The sequence below is a fragment of the Tachyglossus aculeatus genome, chromosome X1 (genome assembly GCF_015852505.1).
Source record: "Tachyglossus aculeatus isolate mTacAcu1 chromosome X1, mTacAcu1.pri, whole genome shotgun sequence".
NCBI lineage: Eukaryota > Metazoa > Chordata > Mammalia > Monotremata > Tachyglossidae > Tachyglossus > Tachyglossus aculeatus.
In genome coordinates, this window is record NC_052101.1 from 101,085,719 (window position 1) to 101,107,093 (window position 21,375).

The 21,375-nt window shown below is 43.5% G+C and overlaps 1 long non-coding RNA gene across 1 annotated transcript in view; it reads left to right on the forward strand.

Moving 5' to 3' along the window:
* LOC119919963 overlaps positions 1-1,088 on the forward strand; it is a 45,430-nt gene extending 44,342 nt beyond the window's left edge. Inside the window, exon 3 of the long non-coding RNA XR_005447754.1 lies at positions 930-1,088. This is a non-coding gene — a long non-coding RNA (uncharacterized LOC119919963). The remainder of the gene's footprint in view (positions 1-929) is intronic.
* The last annotated feature ends 20,287 nt before the right edge of the window (positions 1,089-21,375 follow it).

The window sequence follows — 21,375 nt, forward strand, 5'->3', positions numbered from 1 at the left end:
CAGTCTCAATCCCCATTTTACAGATGAGGCAACTGAGGCACTGACAAGTTAAGTGACTTGCCCAAAGTCACACAGCTGACAAGTGGCAGAGCTGGGATTAGAACCCATGACCTGTAGAGAAGACAGGGCCAACAGCTCGCTCCCAATCAGGCACCTTCATTCCCACCCTCCCCCAGGAGATAAAATTCGGCACAAGGCACCTGACCTCACCTCACCTGACCCCGCCCCCCCCCCCCCTCCCCCAGTGAAAACTATCAGTAGTTCCTGATCCATCAATGGGATTTTGTGGCTTCTCATTGGTGACTGGGGAGGAAGTTGGCTTTGAAGCCTCTCCTTTATTTTGGCCAGATTTGCTATCTTGGGGCTACATGATCTGAATCTCGGGGTTCACCACCCCAATATCAAGGGGCTTGGGGATATGGGGAACTTGGGTCAATCCCAAGAAGCAATGGGCATGGGGGCTGAAGATGTACTGTTGCAATAGCAGCTCCAGGAGATGCTGCAGGGTTGCATTCGGGGACAGGGGGTGGGGTACAGCATGACTGTACCCTAGGACCAGGGGATGGGAAGGATGCATGGGGGTGTGCCACAGCCCCAGGCGTTCAGGGGCAGGGACATGGGGGATACAACATGACACTTGGGTCTCAGGGTGTTTAAGGGAGGAAATGAGGGTTGAGATAATTTGACAGCAGAGCCGGACCCTGGGACTGGAGGGGTTGGGGTGGGAAGTGTGTGTGGGGCATGGGAGCAGTCACCCGGTGGCAACACGGAGGGGGTCACCGCTGAGCCACCAGAACTAGTCCAATTGCAGCTCCATGTGTTGGATCCTTTGGCCCTTAGAGGAAGAAGGTGTAATGGCTGGGTGTGGGGGCAGCACTGGCATCATTTCCATGGTGAAGGTGACTCGGAACTCTCTTTTATGCCTGCAGAGTTCGAGCCAGCAGTTGGTCCCAATCTACTACATCAGAGCTGGACTTTGAAGGTGAAACAAAGAAAAAGTACAAGCTCTTCATCACTTATCAGCATTCCCCAAGGGGAGAGAGAACCCTATGAACTATTTATGCCAATGTGATTAAAATAAAAATCTATCTCCCACTTCACTACTGAGTTTTAAAAGAAATTACCTTGAACTTCTTCATTTTTACAGAATCCTATTTAGAATCATTTTGAATGTGAAAGCGAGATGGTAGAACCTTTTGATCACATATAAGCTAATATTTTGCACAGGTAGATATACACTCACACACACATCAATGGCATTTGTTGAGCACTTACTATGTGCAGAGCACTGAACTAAGTGCTTGGGAGAGTAAAATACAACAGAGTTGGTAGACACATTCCCCGCTATCTGTCATATTTGTTGACAGAGGTGGTAAAGATGTTCCTTGCCGACAGTGAGCTTACTGTCCGGATGTGCTGCTCTACCACATTGTTTGAGCTGTATTTCAGTGTATCTTTAAAAGATGTGTTCTGCCCTCCCTGCTTGCACGAGCCTTATGTTCACCACAGAATAGCTCCAAGCGTATCCTGCTATCTTCCATTCTGCTCATATGTCCTGCCCAGAGAAGTTGTTACTTAGAACAGTGCTTTACACATAGTAAGTGCTCAACAAATACCCCTTTGAATATTGCCTTTAACTTCAGTGAGCTGAGTGCCACAACCTCATTATTGGTGATCCCGTCCTACTGAGTCCAGCTCAGAGATCATGCTGAATAATACTGAATCAGGTTGTCAGGTTGGGACAACCTGATTAACTTGTATCTACCCCAGTGCTTAGAACAGTGCTTGGCACATAGTAAGTGCTTAACAAATACCATCATCATCATTATTATTATTATTAATAAACTACTCAAGAACCTTTCTGTGATAAGATCAGGTCTCTGTTATAGAAAAGGTTGGACACCACTATTGCTTTTTTTGATTTTACATTTAATATGAAGCTTAATTCCCCAGTGTTGCTAAATCCTGTGAATCACCCAAAAAACATGCTGCCTTACTGAGTCAGTTCATTACTGCTTTGTCACCAAACTCTGCAGTGAGGCACAGGTAGGCAATTGGGTCTGCAACATCCTTGAAAACAGCTAAAGGAAAGGAGGATGTTTGTGCAGTGACTCACTAAATTTAGGATACTCTAATGAGTCAGTCCAAATCAGTGAGAAAAAAGAGGTTTGTGGCTGTCTGGGCAATTTCAAGTTGACCATATCATGATGCATTCCATGCAGGCCTAGTAGACAGAGAATGGGCCTGGGAGTCAGAAGGACCTCTGCCTCTTACCTGCTGCGTGTGACTTTGGGGAAGTCACTTCACTTCTCGATGCCTCAGTTACCTCATCTGTAAAATGGGGATTAAGATTGGGAGGCCCATGTGGGACATGGATTGTGTCAAACCTGATTAGCTTGTATCAACCGAGTGCTTAGTGCAGTGTCTGGCACATGGTATATGCTTAACAAATACAAAAAAAAAAAAGAAAAGAGCACAGGTCTGGGAGTCAGTGGACCTGGGTTTTAATCCCAGCTCTGCCACATACCTGCTGTGTGGCCTTAGGCAAGCCACTTAACTTCCCTGTGCTTCAGTTCCTTCATCTGCAATGAAGATTCAATGCCTGTTCTCCCTCCTACTTAAACTGTGAGCCCCATGTGGAACCTGATTATCTTGTTTCTACCCCAGTGCTTAGTAATAATAATAATAATAATGGCATTTATTAAGTGCTTACTATGTGCAGAGCACTTTTCTAAGCACTGGGGAGGTTACAAGGCAATCAGGTTGTCCCACGGGGGGCTCACAGTCTTAATCTCCATTTTACAGATGAGGTAACTGAGGCACAGAGAAGTTAAGTGACTTGCCCAAAGTCACACAGCTGACAATTGGCGGAGTCGGGATTTGAACCCATGACCTCTGACTCCAAAGCCCGTGCTCTTTCCACTGAGCCACGCTGCTTCTCAGTACAGTGCTTGTCACACAGTAAGGGCTTTAACGAATATCACTTTTATTGTCATTATTAGTCTTAGTGAATATTTCTTCTCATAGATCATTTTCTCAGAGCCAAAATAGGGATAAATCTCCCTGGTCTTTGTTTTCTAACCATATCTCTGTCATAGGTGTGTGTGTCAAACACACTCAAACGAAGAGACCATCAATTCTCACCAGTAGAGGTACACTGGTCTTTAAGAAAACACAATTAGAAGTACATATTCATTCATTCAATCATATTTATTGAGTGCTTACTGTGTGCAGAGCACTGTACTAAGCATTTGGAAAGTACAATACAGCAATAAAGAGAAACAATCCCTGCCCATTCCTATGACCACGTTGGAAGAAACAGCATGGCCTACTGGAAAGAACATGGGACTAGGAATCAGAGGACCTGGGTTCTAATCCCAGTTCTGCCAATTGCTTGCCGTGTGACCTTGGGTAAGTCACTTGACTTCTCTGTGCCTCAATTTCCTCACTGTAAAAATGAGGATTAAATGCCTGTTCTCCTTCCTACACAGAATATGATACCCATGTGGGTCAAGGACTGTGCCCAACCTGATTAACGTGTATCTACCCCAGTGCTTAGAAAAGTGTTTGGCACATAGTGCTTAATTTTTAAAAAAAGATAATTAGGAGAGAAAAGAATGGTGGAAGGATAATTCATAATTAAGCAGATCTCAACTTTACATAGATAGTGAGATTGTGCTATAAATTCTGGTCACCATCTCTCATTCACAGATCTTGAACAGGGCTTTCATCTAACAAAAAGTCACCTAATGGCTTTTAAAAATCTTAAACTTAAAATTAAAAAGGCAAACGAAATACAACCTCCGATATTGATTAAATGCCCACAAGTTTTATCTCCATGTAATTGCTTCACAATCTGCTTTTCAACAGTGCAAGCACAGTAGTTTCTGAATAAAAATGTTCATTTCAAGGTAGCTCTGAAATTTATTGTGCCAGTTACTGCTCTATTATAAAATCTACTCAATATCTCTGAGGGAGACAAAGCTTATGTTTTCCCTATCTGTCATGCACTCTCCATGTCAGACTCAGACTCTTATCTTTAATCAATTTATAATTACAAGGTGAAGAGGCAGTAGTATTTGCAAACTGTACCTGTTAATAGAGGATATCAGAAATAAGATGGCCACACTTGGAATGTGTCTGGGCGTGACCTTATCATCTTCTTTGGAGTCTAGATATGATACAGGTGCACCAAGAATATATATGTATATTTATACCAAATTTTTTAAAACTGATAATTGGAAGAGGATTGCATGGAAGCAGGATAATTCAAAATTAAGCAGATCTCAACTTTGCATAGCATTGGCTATACTAATCTGGCTGTCATTCACAGATCTTAAATAAGCCTTTCACCTAACAAAAAGACTGCTATGTGGCAGGAGGGAATTCTGTTCAAACTGTGACAAGAAATGAAAGCTGCTAAATCCCTGATATTCATGCAACACAGGGTTTGGTCCTCTCGACTATATTATGATAATACCTGCAACTTTATAGTGATTACCACTCAAGACTCAAAGTGCTTTCTAAATATTGAATTTGATTCTTCTCTTCGTGGCTGAGAGAATACTGGTTTCCTGCCTTCCTCCCAATTGTCCCAAGGAAGATTTCCTGCTTCTATCTGAGGATGGAAAAGGAAGCTTAATGGAAGCAGCCGACTCTCTGGAGCTGGTCTCATCACATCAGCTTGCTCAGGTAGAATGGCCATGTTCAGAGCCACTTCAGCTCTGTATGTAACCTGAGTAATTCAAGAAAAAAAGAAATCCCGCAATTCAGGCAAAGATAGAAAGGGAGAGACTACTATATCAACTAATGGTATTTATTAAGCACTTCTTATGTGCAGAGCGACGTAATAAACACTTTTGAGAGTCCTATACAGCAGAGTTGGCAGACATGTTCCCTGCCCACTACGAGTTTACAGTCTAGAGCAGAATCACATACAGTATGAACTACCTACCTTTATCCCAGACCTGTGTCACCTTACTCGATTCTTCGTGCTGCTTCTCGGTCCCTGCCAACTCTGCCAGTGGGGCTTGGGTGGCAATGGCAAAAACTTCCCTATCCTCCTCCCTTCCCTTCACTCACCCTCCCTCCCATCCTGCTGTCCAGGCATAGGCTGGTAAGGTATGAGACATGGGCGTACTCAAGGATGGCAATGACGGCGGTGGAAATAAAGGTTTCTGGGAGGAAAAGAGAAGCAGCATTCCCTAGTAGATAGAGCAAAGGTCTGGGAGTCAGAAGGACTTGGGTTCTAATAACAGTTCCCTCACTTGTCTGCTGTGTGATCTTGAGCAAGTCACTTAACTTCTCAGTGACTCTGTTCCGTCTTCTGTAAAATGGGGATTGAAACTGTGAGCCCCATGTGGGACAGGGAGAGGGTCCAACCTGATTCGCTTTTCTCTACCCCAGCATTTAGTACAGTGCCTGGCCCATAGTAAGCTCATAACAAGTACCTTAAAAAAAAGAAAATATACTTTATCACTTTCTCAGAGAAATGGCTGCTTTTCTCTCTTCCCATAAACAGCCCTCAACTGTCACACTCTATTTTAACAATGATTTCCTCGTAAAAACTTTGTAGCAGACACCACAGTATCCTAAAAGCAAAATAAATCCTTTGTTGTATCTGCTTGGAAAATTATCTGAAGCATTAAATTATGCAGGAGTATCTGCTTTTGAAACCTACCCCATTGAGTTTTACATATTTTCCCACTAAAAATCCATCTTTTCCCAATTCCAGAACACAAAAACTATGACTTTCCCAGCAGCCCATGGTAAATCGGAGCTGGGTTTCCAAGGCCCAATCTGTTTGATGTCTAAAGGAAGCAGTGTGGTCTAGTGGAAAGAACATGGTCCTGGAAGTCAAAAGACCTAGGTTCTAATTCCAGCTCCACTACTTGTATGCTGTGTGACCTTGGGCAAGTCAAATTACTTCTCTGGGCCTCAGTTACCTCATGTGTAAAATGTCGATTAAGACTGTGAGGCTCCCGTGGGACAGGGACTGTGTCCTACCTCATTACCGCAGCACTTAGTTCAGTGCCTGGCCCTCTCTCCCTTCCCCTCCATATTCACCAGGCCACCACTCTCCCCACTTTCAAATTGGCACAATACTAACACTGAATTAGCTTCCCATTTTGAGCTTTACATCATCAATCGTATTTATTGAGCGCTTACTGTGTGCAGAGCACTGTACTAAGCGCTTGGGAAGTACAAGTTGGCAACATATAGAGACAGTCCCTACCCAACAGTGGGCTCACAGTCTAAAAGGGGGAGACAGAGAACAAAACCAAACATACTAACAAAATAAAATAAATAGGATAGATATGTACAAGTAAAATAAATAAATAAATAAATAGAGTAATAAATATGTACAACGATATATACATATATACAGGTGCTGTGGGGAAGGGAAGGAGGTAAGATGGGGGGATGGAGAGGGGGACGAGGGGGAGAGGAAGGAAGGGGCTCAGTCTGGGAAGGCCTCCTGGAGGAGGTGAGCTCTCAGTAGGGCCTTGAAGGGAGGAAGAGAGCTAGCTTGGCGGATGGGCAGAGGGAGGGCATTCCAGGCCCGGGGGATGACATGGGTCGGGGGTCGATGGCGGGACAGGTGAGAACGAGGTACGCTGAGGAGATTAGCGGCAGAGGAGCGGAGGGTGCGGGGTGGGCTGTAGAAGGAGAGAAGGGAGGTGAGGTAGGAGGGGGCGAGGTGATGGAGAGCCTTGAAGCCGAGGGTGAGGAGTTTCTGCCTGATGCGCAGATTGATTGGAAGCCACTGGAGATTTTTGAGGAGGGGAGTAACATGCCCAGAGCGTTTCTGGACAAAGACAATCCGGGCAGCAGAATGAAGTATGGATTGAAGTGGGGAGAGACACGAGGATGGGAGATCAGAGAGAAGGCTGATGCAGTAGTCCAGACGGGATAGGATGAGAGCTTGAACGAGAAGGGTAGTGGTGTGGATGGAGAGGAAAGGGCGGATCTTGGCAATGTACATGGCAGCCACTTAACTATGATAAATATGAAACTGATATTGATTCCCCCTACAGCCAGACACTGTGAAGGCTTTTATGATTTTTATATGATAGACTATATCAAAGAGAGTGAAGTCTTAAAATTCTCCTTAATGTGGTCCATGTATAATGGCTACCCTCTATGAACACTAATGTTTTCCCGTATGGTATAGAAGATTTGAGAATATATGAACTTTCTAAGTCAACACTGGATCATTGTTTGCTTGAGGAAGAAATCTTTAGAATCAATTTTCACTGGACTGCTTCCAGGGAAATCAGATTATAGACTTACTTGTATCCATTAATGTCAGTGTGCTGTGAATTTACAAAAAAGTTTTCTACCTTAAAGTTAGTGAAAAGCAAAGATTTCATTTTTTATTTTTCCCATTTTAAAAATAAATGATTACCATTTTATAACAATTAATTGGACTCCATTAGTTTAAAATGCAGCCATTAGTTTTATACTGATTCTCTATTCTCGCTTGGATCAAATGTTTCATTTTTATTTCAGTGTGAAATGGAATGCAATTTTTTCAAAAACTCAGTTTCACAGGTTCTTAAGCCTGGTAGGAAACTTGGATAGTCATCTACTCTATCCCCACTATCTTAGGAAGTATCACCATGCTTACACCAATCTCCAAAGATGAGAACTGACCCTATTTATAAAATCCTCCAGAGAAGGCAATTCCACAATCCCCATGACTGACCCATTTCAAAAGTTTCCGAAATTATTCTTTTCATTGCATTTATTTCTTTGGGGAAAAAAAAGTTCTGTATTGTTCCTCTGTCTACTTCTGGAAACATATCAATCCTGAGACTGGGGATGAGTAGAAATGATAAAGGAAGGAGATGTCATTGGTACAATAAATCTGCCGATCAATGGTTTAAATTGAGCACTTACTGAATGCACAGCCCTGTACTAAGCGCTTGGGAAAGTACAGTACAACAAAGTTGATAGGCATGATATCTGCCCACAAGGAACTTACAGTCTACAGGGACTGTACAGTCTACTCCCCTCCTCAAACTCCTTTCCAAACTCCTTGAACGAGTTGTCTACACGTGCTGCCTAGAATTCCTCAACACCTACTCTCTCTTCGACCCCCTCCAGTCTGGCTTCCGTCCCCTACATTCCATGGAAACTGCCCTCTCAAAGGTCACCAATGACCTCCTGCTTGCCAAATCCAACGGCTCATACTCTGTCCTAATCCTCCTCGACCTCTCAGCTGCCTTCGACACTGTGGACCACCCCCTTCTCCTCAACACGCTATCTGACCTTGGCTTCACAGACTCTGTCCTCTCCTGGTTCTCCTCTTATCTCTCCGGTCGTTCATTCTCAGTCTCTTTTGCAGGCTCCTCCTCCCCCTCCCATCCTCTTACTGTGGGGGTTCCCCAAGGTTCAGTTCTTGGTCCCCTTCTGTTCTCGATCTACACACACTCCCTTGGTGACCTCATTCGCTCCCACGGCTTCAACTGTCATCTCTACGCTGATGACACCCAGATCGACATCTCTGCCCCTGCTCTCTCCCCCTCTCTCCAGGCTCGCATCTCCTCCTGCCTTCAGGACATCTCCATCTGGATGTCTGCCTGCCACCTAAAGCTCAACATGTCGAAGACTGAACCCCTTGTCTTCCCTCCCAAACCTTGCCCTCTCCCTGACTTTCCCATCTCTGGTTGATGGCACTACCATCCTTCCCGTCTCACAAGCCCGCAACCTTGGTGTCATCCTCGACTCCGCCCTCTCATTCACCCCTCACATCCAAGCCATCACCAAAACCTGCCGGTCTCAGCTCCGCAACATTGCCAAGATCCGCCCTTTCCTCTCCATCCATACCGTTACCTTGCTCATTCAAGTTCTCATCCTATCCCGTCTGGACTACTGCATCAGCCTTCTCTCTGATCTCCCATCCTCGTGTCTCTCCCCACTTCAATCCATACTTCATGCTGCTGCCCAGATTATCTTTGTCCAGAAACGCTCTGGGCATATTACTCCCCTCCTCAAAAATCTCCAGTGGCTACCAATCAATCTGCGCATCAGGCAGAAACTCCTCACCCCGGGCTTCAAGGCTCTCCATCACCTCGCCCCCTCCTACCTCAACTCCCTTCTCTCCTTCTACAGCCCACCCCGCACCCTCCGCTCCTCTGCTGCTAATCTCCTCACCGTGCCTCGTTCTCGCCTGTCCCGCCATCGACCCCTGGCCCACGTCATCCCCTGGGCCTGGAATGCCCTCCCTCTGCCCATCCACCAAGCTAGCTCTCTTCCTCCCTTCAAGGCCCTGCTGAGAGCTCACCTCCTCCAGGAGGCCTTCCCAGACTGAGCCCCTTCCTTCCTCTCCCCCTCGTCCCCCTCTCCATCCCCCCCATCTTACCTCCTTCCCTTCCCCACAGCACCTGTATATATGTTTGTACATATTTATTACTCTATTTATTCATTTATTTTACTTGTACATATCTATTCTACTTATTTTATTTTGTTAGTATGTTTGGTTTTGTCTCCCCCTTTTAGACTGTGAGCCCACTGTTGGGTAGGGACTGTCTCTATATGTTGCCAATTTGTACTTCCCAAGCGCTTAGTACAGTGCTCTGCACACAGTAAGCACTCAATAAATACGATTGATGATGATGATGATGATGACAGACACTGAAATAGATTAGGAATAGGGGGATTAGTAAAGTATAAGAATACTTACATAAATATTGGGGGCTGAGGTGAGTATCAAAACGCTTAAGGGGTACTCAGCCAAGTCAGAGTCGAGGCAGAGGGGAAGGTAGTTGGGGAAATAGAGGGCTGAATCTGGGAAGGCCTCTTGGAGATGTGATTTTAGGAAGGATTTGAAGGTGGGGAGAGTTGTGGACTGCCGGAAATGAAGGAGCAGGGAGTTCCAGGCCTGAGGGAGAATCAATCAATCAATCGTATTTATTGAGCACTTACTGTGTGCAGAGCACTGTACTAAGCGCTTAGGAAGTACAAGTTGGCAACATATAGACAGTCCCTACCCAACAGTGGGCTCATAGTCTAAAAGAATGTGGGCAGAGGCTCAGTGGTGGGATAGATGTGATTGAGGTATAGAGAGTAGGTAGGTGTTTGAAGAGAGGAGTGTGAGCATTGCGTTCAATGGTATTTATTGATTGTGGGCCTGGGGTAAATATCAAGCTTAGGTAGGAGTGTAAGAGCTGATTGAATGCTTTAAAACCCATATAGAGGAGTTTTTGTTTGATGTGGAGGCAGACGGGCAACCACTGGAAGTTTTTGAGGAGTAAGGATTTATGGCTCCAGAGAAGCAGCATGGCTCAGTGGAAAGAGCATGGACTTGGGAGTCAGAGGATGTGGGTTCTAATCCTGCTGCCACTTGTCTGCTGAGTGACCTTGGGCAAGTCACTTAACTTCTCTGTGCCTCAGTTACCTCATCTGTAAAATAGGAATTAACACTGTGAGCCTCATGTGGGACAACCTGATTACCTTGTATCTACCCCAGCACTTAGAACACTGCTTGGCACAATAGTAAGCTCTTAACAAATACAATTATTATTATTTTATGGACTAAAAATTTTTTAGAAAAACAATCCAGACAGAAAAGTGAAGTATGTATTGTAGAGGGGAGAGATGAGATGCAGGGAATTCAGTAACGAGGCTGATACATAGTCAAGGTGGGAAATGATGAATGCTTGGATCTGTGTGGTAGCGGTTTGGATGGACAGGATAGGGCAGTTCTAGAAATGTTGTGAAGGTAGAACCGACAGGATTTAGTGACAGATTGAATGGGTGGGATGAATGAGAGAGAAGTTGAGTATAATGCCAAGGTTATGGGCTTATGAGACAGGGAGGGTAGTAGTGTTGTTTATAGTGCTGGAAAAGTCAGGGGAAGAACAGGGTTTGGGTGGGAAAATAAGGAGTTCTGTATTGAATATTCCAAGTTCGAGGTGTCAATGGGACGTCCAAGTAGAGATGAAGGCAGGAGGAAATGAGAGACTGCTGGAAAAGAGAGAGGTCAAGGCTGGAGAGGTAGATTTGGGAATCATCCACCTAGAGATAATAGTTGAAACTGTGGGGGCAAATGAGGTTTCCAAGGGGGTAGGTGTAGGTGCTGTCACTATAGACAACACCACCATCCTCCCTGTCTCATAAGCTTGTAGCTTTGTCATTATCCTCAACTCAGTTCTCTCATTCAACCCACATATTCAATCTGTCACTAAATCCTGTCTGTCCTACCTTCACAACATCACCAATATTTGTCCTTTCCTCTCCATCCAAACTGCCACTATGGTGATCCAAATAATTATATCCTGCCTTGACTACTGCATCAAGCTCCTTGCTAACTTCCCTGCGTCCTGTCTCTATCCACTCCAGCCCATACTTTACTCTGCCGCCTAGACCATTTCCTACAAAACCATTCAGTTCACATCTCCCCACTCTTCATTAATCTCCTGTGGTCACCCATCCACCTCCACATCAAAAAGAAACTCCTTACTTTGAGCTTTAAAGCACTCAATCATTTCGTCTCCTCCTACCTTCAGCGTGGCTTAGTGGCAAGAGCCCAGGCTTGGGAGTCAGAGGTCATGGGTTCAAATCCCAGCTCCCTCACATGTCAGCTGTGTGACTTTGGGCAAGTCACTTAACTTCTCTGTGCCTCAGTTACCTCATCTGTAAAATGGGGATTAAGATTGTGAGCCCCACATGGGACACCCTGATCACCTTGTATCCTCCCCAGCGCTTAGAACAGTGCTTGGCACATAGTAAGCACTTAACAAATACCAAAATTATTATTATTATTACCTTACCTCGCTGATTTCCTACTACAGCCCAGCTAGCACACTCACTCCTCTGACACCAACCTGGCCATTGTACCTCGATCTCATTTACCTCGTCACTTACTCCTTGCCTATATACATGCTCTGGCATGGAACTCCCTCACTCTTCATGCCTGACAAGCCAACGCTCTCCCCACTTAAAGAGTCTTTTAAAAGCACAACTCCTCCAAGAAGGCTTTTCTGACTAACCCCTCATTTTCCCTACTCCCTCTCCCTTCTGCATAGCCTATGCACTTTGACCTGTAATAGTAATAGTAATAATAATAATAGCATTTATTAAGTGCTTTCCTCATCTGCAAAATGGGGATAAGATAGATTGTGAGCCCCATATGGGACAGGGACTGTGCCCAATCTCATAACCTTGAATCTACTCTAGCAGTCATTCATTCATTCAATCGCATTTATTGAGCGCTTACTGTGTGCAGAGCACTGTACTAAGCGCTTGGGAAGGACAAGTTGGCAACATGTAGAGACGGTCCCTACCCAACAGTGGGCTCACTTACCATATGGTAAGCATTTAATTAATGCATAATGTTTAATAACAACTACTATGGTAACTTTAAGTTAGACAGTGTCCATTTAATAACAACAATAATAATGATGACCTTTATTAAGCACTTACTATGTGCAAAGCACTGTTCTAAGTGCTGGGGAGGTTACAAGGTGATCAGGTTGTCCCACGGGGGGCTCACAGTCTTAATCCCCATTTTACAGATGAGGGAACTGAGGCACAGAGAAGTTAAGTGACTTGACCAAGGTCACACAGAAGGCAATTAGAACCCAGGTTCTCTGACTCCAAGATCATGCTGACACACATTCTTATTCATCTCTACAGAACACCGAGTGAGCCCCAGTCTGAGCTTCCCCATTGACTTCTTCCCTCTTCATATCTGACAGACAATTACTCTCTTCACCTTTAAAGCCTTATTGAAGGTACATCTCCTCCAAGAGGCCTTCTCAGACTAAACCCTCATTTCCTATTCTCCCACTGCCTTCTGTGTTGTCCTGATTTGCTTCCTTTATTCACCCCTCCCTCAGCCCCACAGCACTTACATATGTATCTGTAACTTATTTATATTAATATCTGTCTCCCTTTCTATACTGTAAGCTTGCTGGGTGGCAGAGAACATGTCTACCAACTCTGTTATATTGTTATATCATATTGTTGCAAGTTCTTAGTACAGTGCGATGCACACACTAAGCGCTCAATTAATATGATTGATTGAATAGCTTCCCAAAAGGGTCACACTCCAATGATGTGAGGAAAAGGGCCACCTGGATTCTACAGAGGGTGTTGTCTTCATATGAGCAAGGGATCTTCATATGAGCAAGGGCTCAGAAATACATTACATCAAGATGTCATTCACTTGGAATGAAGATGGTAAAAACATGAAAAAAATCAGGGTTTTGTGCACTTTGAGGTTCATCACAAGTCATTATTACTATTCAAAAACCAGTATTAAGTTATCTCACATACATTAGAATGTGTTGGATGTCTTTCAAGAGTAACTGAAGCAGCATGGCTCAGTGGAAAGAGCTTGGGCTTTGGAGTCAGAGGTCATGGGTTCAAATCCCAGCTCTGCCAATTGTCAGCTGTGTGACTTTGGGCAAATCACTTAACTTCTCTGTGCCTCAGTTACCTCATCTGTAAAATGGGGATTAAGACTGTGAAGGTGAAGAGAGTAATTGTCTGTCAGATATGAAGAGGGAAGAAGTCAATGGGGAAGCTCAGACTGGGGCTCACTCGGTGTTCTGTAGAGATGAATAAGAATGTGTGTCAGCATGATCTTGGAGTCAGAGAACCTGGGTTCTAATTGCCTTCTGTGTGACCTTGGTCAAGTCACTTAACTTCTCTGTGCCTCAGTTCCCTCAATTGTAAAATGGGGAGTAAATACCTGTTCTCCCTCTTACTTACACTGTGAGCCCCGTGCAGGACAGGGACTGTATCTGACCTAATTAGTTTGTACCTACCCCAGCGCTTAGAACAGTGTTTGATACAAAGTAAGCATTTAGCAAGTACCGTAAATTTTAAAAAAAGACCAATGGTTGAGGAGAAAAGATTCTGAGAAGAGAAAACCTGTTTTAATGAAATATGTTGTTACCTTTCCAAGCAATTCCATGCATATCTCCATGAGCACTGCTTTCATTATTCATGAACAGAGACATGTAAGCAAATGCTATAAAACATTTAACACTTTCTGTCATTTTTATGAGCATTTTAAAGGATGGCAAAAAGGAAACAAAAAATAAATGTTATGTCTGGGAAAGTTCTTTAGGAAAGATTCTGTTGAACTTTTATCATAAAGAATCCCAACAAAAGCCTTAGCCTTAGAAAGGAAAGAGAAAATAATTAAATTCATTAATCAGAGAATAAACAAGGCATCATTTTATCATCTCCCTAGCTACTATATGCAGATTCAAGTTAGATAGAAAGAAGTTGGATAACAGGCAGTTACTTGTTGCTTTATGAAGTGAATCTTTTCAATACGGCCTGAGGGAGTCAAACTTTATTAACAGGATTAGCAGAAAGATGGGTTAGGGGAAAAACACCTACAGTGGCATAACCTCTAACCCCTTCCATGTTTTCCTGCCTACTAAGGGCCTAATGTAACAGTTGTGTGAAGCAGCGTGGTCAGGTAGATAGAGCACAGGCCTAGGAGTCAGAACAATTTAGGGTTTCCAGTCCAGCTCTGCCACTTGTCTGCTGTGTGACCTTAGGCAAGTCACTTAACGTCTTTTTGCTTCAGTTACCTAATCTATAAAATGGGGTTGAAAACTGTAAGCCTCATCTGAGACATAGAGTGTGTCCAATGTGATTAGCTTGTATCCACCCTAGCGCTTAGTACAGTGCCTGGCACATAGTAAGCACTTAACAAATACCATTAAAAACAACAAAAACAAACAAAAAACCCCAGCTGCATAAAGACTCACCCAAACACAGAACAGTGGGCTCAGTTCTACTTCCATAGCACTACTTCCTCAGGAGATCTGATTAGAAAGGAAAATGAGAATATTCCCATTAAACCAGTATTCCCTTATTGTCTACCACTACTGGATCTGCAGTATGGACAGAATCAAAGTGAGTTAAAGGCACAAGTCAACACCACCTCAACTGTAGAATATAGCAGCTGCAGATTGACTAGACTGGTTCAAGGCAATCTGAAATTGAGTGACTTTGGGAGCAGAGGGTTTTGGACAGGCTGACCACATAATATGAAAACTGGCAGAAAATATGGAAGAGGCTGCTGATCACACATCTGCCACATGCATGGCTTCTGGTGCAGCTCCGTTTCCGCTTGACCCAGAGGGGATGCGGGGGGACGTGGTCAGGTGGGCATAGATGGCAAGGGCCAAGCAGTGGTATGTTACAAGGTGAATCGGGGCACCTGTCATCTCAAGGTCAAAATGCTATACCATGAGTGCCTGAGCTATCAAAGCGGAACTCAGAAGTGCAGCCAAGACACTGTCCCTGCGACTGAAGCTGCCAGACACTCCAGGCCCAGAATGCAGAAGAAGGTATCCCTCTCCCCCATTCCAACCAAATAAGGTAGGGAGGAGCAGGAGGGGTGGGGTGGGGGGGCAATGAGATTGGATAAGCAGAAACTGGAAGTCTGAACGGCCCACAAGGACAGATAATAAATGCCTGCTGCCTCCGATGTTCTGGGCAGCGGATTGAGACTTGTGGTATGTGTTAAGTGCTTACCATGTGCCAGACACTGTACTAAGTGCTGGGGTGGGGGGGGGGGGAGACAAGCAAATAGGGTGGGACATTGTCCCTGTCCCACATCAGGCTCACAATCTTAATCCCCATTTTACAGATGAGGGAACTGAGGCACAGAGAAGTGATGTGATTTGCCCAAGATCAAATAACAAAAATGGCAGAGATGAGATTACAACCTATGGCCTTCTGACTTGCAGGCCCATATTCTTTTCACTAGGCCATGCTGCTTCTCTACATAAGATATACAAGAACATAGGAAATGCCACTCTTTGGTCAGACCAATGGTCCAGGGTTCTGTCAGCGGTAACTCACTGTGGAACACTCATTCATGAATTCATCCAAATCCCTCCTGAATCTGCTGATATTTTTGGCCTGCATAGCTTCCTGTGGGAACAAATTCTATGTGCTTATCATCTGCTATGTGAAGAAATATTTCTTTAGCTAAATTGAGTAGAGGTTGTTGTTTGGAATAACCACACATTAAGATGGATGCCTTCGAAGACCTTGTTTCCGTAAGAATCATCTCTATGTCAATTATGTCCAGGTTCTGTTTATGTAGGTGAGATTCTGGCACAGTATATTTTTAGCATTCCAAGTCCTGAATCCATTTCCAGGCCCATAATCTGTTGTGTTATATATTAGCTAAGGCATAGTCTAGCTTACACCATTGTTCCAGAGGAGTTTCTTCTTCATTACCGTAAACAGAAAGTCATTAAAAGTCATTAATAGGAGTACAATTTTGTGCAGAGCCCAGGTGAGAGCTGAAAAGACAGACCGAGAGTCTTCTGACACTCGGCAGTTGAAGGCTTGGCTGACTCCACTCAAACCCTTAAGGTTCATGCCATGATCGCTTCAACATGGAGGTTTGCTATTCATTCATTCATTCAATTGTATTTATTGAGTGCTTACTGTGTGCAGAGCACTGTACTAAGGGCTTGGGAGATACGGTAATACGCAGACATATTCCCTTTGCTCCCATCAGGATCAGTAGGGCAGTGATGAGCAGGTGAGAATTCCTTGCTACTGATGCCCCCACCCCCCACCCCCTCATCAAGCAGAACCAGGCCCTCTTTGGGAAAATGAGGGGGAAAACGGTGGAGGAATACTGTCCATCAATATGCAGTACAAGTAAACTAGAATATTGTAGAGAAGCAGTGTGGTCTAGTGGAAAGATCCCGGGCCTGGGAGTCAGAAGACCTGGGTTCTAATCCTGACTCCACCACTTACCTGCTGTGACCTTGGACAAGTCATTTAACTTCTCTGTGCCTCAGCTCCATCATCTGTAAAATGGGGATTCATAACCTGTTCTCCCTCTTAATTAGACTGTAAGCCCTATGTGGGACCTGATTGTATCTGCCCCAGCACTTAGTACAGTGCTTGGCACATAGTAAGTGCTCAACAAATACCACAATTATTATTACTCTGAAGGAGGGGATGAGGAGAGAGCGGTCAGCAGCAAAAAAAGGAGGTGAACTGCACTGAAGTGCAGTTGACAGATATTTTGATTTTGAGCTAATCTCTTCACCATATTTTAAAATGTCACTATCCCCAGGCTCACTTCCTTGACCTTCTCTGGGAAAAAAATGTGATACCCATTTACTGGCATAATTCCCTGAAGATCAGGCAACAATGAATCTCAAGAACAGGAAGTTTCAAAAAATACAATCATTCATTTTTATCTCTTGAGTAAAAAGTAAAATCCTGAACTTCTCACTGAAATGAACAGAATGGGTATTTCTCTATTGCAAAGCTCCATAAAATGTCTCTAAAATATAGAAAAATACAAGCAAATATACCCATGTCACCTGTCATCCAGATATACCCCACCCCTCTAGTGCTATCCTTATCATTGTGCCTTATTCTCACCTGGCCCACAGTCGACCCCTGGCCTACATCCTACCTCTGGCCTTGAATGCCCTCCCTCCTTAAATCCACCAAACAATCACACTTCTCCTCCATCCTCAAATCTGCCAATCACACTTCCCCCCTTCAAAGCCCTACTGAAGGCTCACCTCCTCCAGGAGGCCTTCCCAGACTAAACCCCCCTTTTCCTCAGATCCCCCTCCCCTCCCCATCGCCCTTTGCTCTACCCCCCTCTCTGTCGCACAGCACTTTTGCATATATGTACGTATCTATAAATCTATTTATTTATATTAATGCAGGTTTATTTGTTTTGATGTGTATTTATCTAAAATTATATTATTTATATTGATGCTATTGATGCCTGTTTACTTGTTTTGAGGTCTGTCTCCCCCCTTTTAGACTGTAAGCCCATTGTGGGCAGGGATTGTCTCTCTTTCTTGCTGAATTGTACTTTCCAAGCACTTGATACAGTGCTCTGCATACAGTAAGTGCTCACTAAATACGATTGAATGAATGAATGAATACTGAGTATTTAATAATAATAATTTTGGTATTTGTTAAGCGCTTACTATGTGCCAAGCACTGTTCGAGTATTTCTTAAGCATAGATCCCCAAGAGTCTTCCATTTAAAAAGATCAATTCCAGAACAAAAATGTTAAATGTACATGTACATGTTCTGAATTAGTAAGTGCTATCTCTAACTTTAATCAGTCAATTAACAAATTCATTTCACAGATTCTTACTGAGTTCAGAGCACTGTACTAAGCACTTGGGAAAGTACCATATAAGTAAAAGACTCAATCCCTGCCCTTAAGGAATTGATAATCAAATAGGGGATATAGACACAAAATTATTTACTGTTAAGAGGAGCAAGAGATACCATTGGTTATAACAAGAGAACAGAAAGATGGATAAGGGAATAAATGTATGCAAAAATAGTCAAATATGGTATGTAAATTGATATGCACATAACTCTTACAGAAAGATATGAATTATTTAGGTTTTTTTTCACTGCGACAAATAAGAATGAATCTAGTTAAATGAATAGCACTCACAAAGTGCAGCATAAATACAGCAATCGTCCATTGGAGTTCAAGAACGAGGCTATTAATAGGGAAATTTTATTAGCATGTGCCATTGTGGCTGATAAGACTGATACTGAAGTGACAACCTCTACATATGATGGGCATGTACAGAGTGCCCCTTATTGCATGGTAGCATTTGTTATCCACAGTGCCTGGCACTGTTTCTGTTTTTTCCTACTTTAACATGATTTTCTCAAAACCTCTGCTCTAAAACATTTCCTCTACCCTGCCTTTTCTCCCCTTCAGTTCTCTTGCGTAGCTGTCATTCTTTCTCCTCACTGTCACACCAAGCAAAGGTGTGGTGCAAACAAATATTGCTTAGGTACTGGTGAACTGCTTGTGCACAAGAATGCCATTGTCTGGGCTCCTATTTAACTCTTTCATTTTTAAGAATGGCCCAGTGATGGCACTTAATGAAACTGCTCCAGAGGTTGGATGTGACGTGTGGTAAATCCAAGTCTCAGTCGTATTGAAGGTTGGACTAAAATTATTCTCTAGGTCTTCAGTTTGGCCAGAAGTTTGTTAGTATGTGATATTATTAGAGAAGCAGCATGGACTAGTGGCAAGAGCATGGGCCTGGGAGTCAGAGGACCTGGGTCCTAATACTGGTTCTGCCAATTACCTCCTGTGTGACCTTGGTCAAGTCACTTAACTTCTGTGTGCTTCAGTTCCCTCAACTGCAAAGTAGGGATTCAATAGCTGTTCTCCCTCCTACTTAGACTGTGAGCCCCATGATCTGGGACCTGATTATCATGTATCTATCCCAGCACTTAGTACAGTGCTTGACACATAGTAAACACTTAACAAATACTGTTATTATTACTACTGTTATTATCATTACTATCTTGATAATAATGTCATACTGTCAGTCTCCTAGAGGACATGCTTAGCCTTGGGCAGGGAATGTGTCTACAAATTCTAATGTATTGTCCTCTCCCAAGCGTTTAGTAAAGTATTCTGCACTGTAAGCACTCAAAAAATACCACTGATGGATTGGTTGATTCCTTAGGCTTCTTGATTCCATTCTCTTCCTCTTTGTCAATCTTCGCATCATTGTTCACAACAGCATCCATGTGCTGCTCATGGAGAAGCTTGGCTATCTGTCAGGGTGATTATCCATCCATAGAGATTTCCTTTTTCTGAATGCATAACTTTTTGTGTATAATTCTATATATATAACATCGTCAGACAGTTACATTATGCTTACAGTTCACCATCATCAGGATTGATTCATGATGCTCTTGGCCTGTTGAGATGAAAGAGATTCCCATAGAATCAAAATCATTCCAACAGCCTCCTGATTCCTTGTTATGTCTCAGAGCTCGGCTACATAGACTACATCAAACAAGGCTAGACATAATACACAGCCCTGCTTTAAACCCCATTGCTGATGGGGAAAGGATTTTCTTATGGTTTTTTATGGCATTTGTTAAGCACTTACTGTGTGTTCTAAGCGCTAGGGTAGCTAAAAGTTAATCAGGTTAGACACAGTCCCTGTCCCACATGGGATTCACAGTCTTAACTAGGAGGGAGATGAGACTCTTCTATTTCAGTAGTCCCCAGCTATATCACTGGGAGTAACAGTTAGATCTTGATAAACTTCTCAGTGGAACCCAAATATTTTCTTAGTTTCCAGATCCCAGCTCTATTAAGACTTGCAAATGCTTTTATAAGGTTGAGCACTTCTTCTCAACATGCCTTGGGCCTACAGGGCAGTGAGAGATTTAAACAGCCACAAAGCCTTTTCAAATATTAGAACTTTTAGGAAGTTTTGGTTGTGACTGGATTTTGAATGACTGCACCCAGAAATCAATATGAAAGATAATGTTCAGAGTCCACAGGACTTGTTGGACTCTGAACATTATCTTTCATGTTGATTTTTTATTATTTATTTTATTATTATTTCAACTTTCCCATTGTATCTGTCACCAAACCCCTACCCGCTTTACTTTTAGACTGTGTGCCCCTGAAGGGCCATGTAATTTTTTTCCAGCACACATTACAGTGCTCTGCACACAGTAGGTGCTTAATACTACTACTTCTACAAATTCTATCATCTCCTTTTAGACAGGAATTGCTTCTATCAACAATATTATATTGTAATAATAGTAATAGTGATGGCATTTTGTTAAACACTTACTATGTGCAAAGCACTATTCTAAGCGCTGGGGAGGATACAAGGTGTTCAGGTTGTCCCACGTGGGGCTCACACTCTTAATCCACATTTTACAGATGAGGTAACTGAGGCACAGAGAAGTTAAGTGACTTGCCCAAAATCACACAGCTGACAAGCAGTGGAGCCAGAATTCTAACCCATGACCTCTGACTCCCAAGTCCGTGCTCTTTCCACTGAGCCACGCTGCTTCTCTGAAGCAGCATGGCCTAGTGGAAAGGACACAGGCCTGGAAGTCAGAGGACCCAGGTTCTAATCCCAGTTCTTCCACTTGTGTGCTTTGTGACCTTGGGCAAGTCACTTAACTTCACTGTGCCTCAGTTTCCTCATCTGTAAAATGGAGACAGTACTTGTTCTCTCTCCTAGACTGAGCCTCTTGTCAGACAGGGACTGCATCCAACCTGATAGTCTTGTATCTACCCCAGTGCTTAGTACAGGGTTTGGTACATAGTAAGCACTTAGCAAATACCACAATAATTATTATTAAATTGTATTTTCCCAAGCACTTAGTGAAGAGCTCAGCACAGTAAGCACTCATAAGTGCCACTGATTTATTACTGCAATGCAGTTGTTGATGTGGATCCTTATATTTTTCCTTTAGCTGATACGCAGCAAGGCCCTTTTCCACTGAGCTCTGCTGTGGTCTAAGGTCACACCATGATTCTGGAATGTTCTTCAGCAGTAAGTCCAGGATGACGATCTAGAATCTTGCCCCTAACAGAGAGC